A 2,500-nucleotide genomic window follows, 5' to 3' on the forward strand; every position below is an offset into this window, starting at 1 on the left:
GGGAGCCCGACGAGGGTCTTCTCGCTCGCCAACGCCGCCGCCGCCCGCGCAAGCGCCCGCGCTCACGGGAGGCCGGCCACGCGATCGTCAACGCCAGGGGGCCCGCGCGGAAGAGAAGAGAGCGCGCGACACGGAGAGGGACGCGTGCCGGAGGGCCGCGGGCAGCACGCGCCGCCCACGCACGCCCGGCCCGCCCGCCCGCCGCCCCGCCCCGGCGCCACGCGGGCCGGGCGGGGGCGGGCGGACGGGGACGGGAAGCGGGGCGGGGAGGGAGGGGCACGAGCCGGCGGCCCGCGGGGTCCTGCAGGGGGCGCCGGCGCGCCCGGTGGCGCCCCGGCGGCGCCCCCGCCGGGCCGGGCCTCGCCGGCGCGGCATGGAGGGGGGGAACGACCCAGGGGGGAGGCGCGCATCGGCGGGCGACACCGCGGCGTCCCGCGGGCCGCCCGCCGGGGCACCCGTGGCCTGGGGCGGAGCCCCGCCCCCCGCACGCGCCCGGCGGAGGCGTCCCGACAAGGCACGGGGGGTGGAAGGGGCCGCCGGGAGGCCGGCGGGCCCCGGACGCGCGGCGGACCGTGGGGAAGAGCGGCTCGGAGGAGACGGAGGCCGGCCGGGACGTCCCCCGCGGCCGCCGCCGGGGGCGGGCGGCGGCCCGACGGGGGCGCCCCGGACGCGGACGCCGCTTCCCCTCCCCGTCGCCCCTCCCCGGCCCCCGCCGCGCGGCGCGGGACCGCCTTCCCCCGGCGAGCACACACCCCCCCCCCGTCGCCAGGGTGACCCCGAGGCCGCGTGCGGCGCGAGGGAGGGCCCCCGAGCCACGACCCCGGCGCGAGCTCTCGCCTCGCTTCTCTCTCTTCTCTCTCGCGGGCGCGGCGGCCCCCGGCCCCCCTCCTCCTCCTCCGCCGCCGCGGAGGGAAGGGGGGCGGACGGGGGCACCACCGGGTCTGTCCTTAGGGGGTCGTAGGGAACCCGGCCGCCGCCCGCGCGCCTCCCGCCGCCCAGGCTTGGGCGCGGGCGTGCGGCGGGCCGGCCGGCCAGCCCCTGCGAGGAAGCCCCCAGCCGCGCACCCCCGGGGGAGGGAGGGCCGGCCAGACGCTGGCCGGCGGCAAACCCCGGGGGGGGCGATTGATCGTCAAGCGACGCTCAGACAGGCGTAGCCCCGGGAGGAACCCGGGGCCGCAAGTGCGTTCGAAGTGTCGATGATCAATGTGTCCTGCAATTCACATTAATTCTCGCAGCTAGCTGCGTTCTTCATCGACGCACGAGCCGAGTGATCCACCGCTAAGAGTCGTACGAGTTTGGATTCGCGGGGCCCTCCCCCCCCCCAGCGAGGAGGGAGGGAGGCGACCCCGCCCTGGACACGGCACACATCCCCCGAGGGGCGCCTCCTGCCGGCCAGAAGACACGACGGAACCACGACTCGGGAAAGGTCGGGAGGGATTCGCGGACAAGGGGCCCGTCCACACCCGGCCCCCGGAGGAGCGGGCCTGGACGCCCCCACAGGCGCCCCGGGGGTTCCCACCCCCAACGACACGGGGCGCCCGCGCGCGGGCCCGCGCGGTCCGACCGGCCGCCGGGCTCCCCCTCCCGGCGGCCGCCCGGCCGGCAGCGGGGCGCGGCGCGGAGCCCCCCGGCCTGGGGGCGGAGGCCGGGGGAGAGGCGGGGTGAGGGCCAGGCCCCCCCCCACGGCCGCTCCCCGCGGGCCCGCCGCCACGAACCGCGGCGGACGGGCGACCCCCCGAGGGTCTTTAAACCTCCGCGCCGGGACGCGCTAGGTACCTGGACAGGGTGGCGAGCGAGGGCGGGGCGCGGCCATCGCCCCCGACGCGGATCCCCGGCCGCGGCCGCCCGCGGGGGACGCGCGGGACCGCGGCGCTGCCGGCCCGTGACGCGGGGGATGGACGGTAGGGGCCCACGCGCGCCCCCCCGCGCCGCCGCCACCGGGGACCCGCCGCCCGCAGCGCGCGGCCGCCCACCCCGCCTACGGCTCCCCCCACCTCCCGGCCGCACACGCACACACCGCCCTCCTCTTCCCTTCACCCCCGCGACGACCCACACGGGCGCGCGCTCGGAGGCCGGCCACCGTCCCCCCCCGCACCCGCGCGGCCCAGGCCCCGGGCCGCGGAGGGCCCGGGGCGACGGCGGGACGACGCGGTTTCGCGGGCGGGAAGGGGGAGGCCGGGCGAGGGCCCGAAGGTGCCGGGGGAGGTCAGCGAGGGGCGGGGGCGGACGCCGGGGAGGGGGGCCGGAGGGAAGGGGCGGCCGCGCAGGGGCGGCGGGGCCGGGGCGGTCGGCCGGAGGACGGGCGCGGGGCTACCCCCCCCACGCCCAGGGCGGGCGGCCGGGAAGCGGCGGGCAGCGGGTGACCCCCCGAGCGCCACCCACCGGCGCCCCCCCATCCTCCCGCGGGAGGGGGAGCGCGTAGGGGGGGAAGGGAGGGGGGTTCCCGCGGCACCGCGCGCGTCCCGGGACGCGCCGCGGACGCGTACGCCCGACGGGCGGG

General features: G+C 81.7%; 1 non-coding gene across 1 annotated transcript; it reads right to left on the reverse strand.

Annotated features, from left to right (window-relative positions):
• Positions 1–1,134: 1,134 nt before the first annotated feature.
• LOC135229702 (5.8S ribosomal RNA) lies at positions 1,135–1,287 on the reverse strand. Its single transcript, XR_010320383.1, has one exon. It is a non-coding gene; the product is annotated as a 5.8S ribosomal RNA (ribosomal RNA).
• Positions 1,288–2,500: the final 1,213 nt, after the last annotated feature.

The sequence above is a fragment of the Loxodonta africana genome, unplaced genomic scaffold (genome assembly GCF_030014295.1).
Source record: "Loxodonta africana isolate mLoxAfr1 unplaced genomic scaffold, mLoxAfr1.hap2 scaffold_446, whole genome shotgun sequence".
Classification (NCBI taxonomy): domain Eukaryota; kingdom Metazoa; phylum Chordata; class Mammalia; order Proboscidea; family Elephantidae; genus Loxodonta; species Loxodonta africana.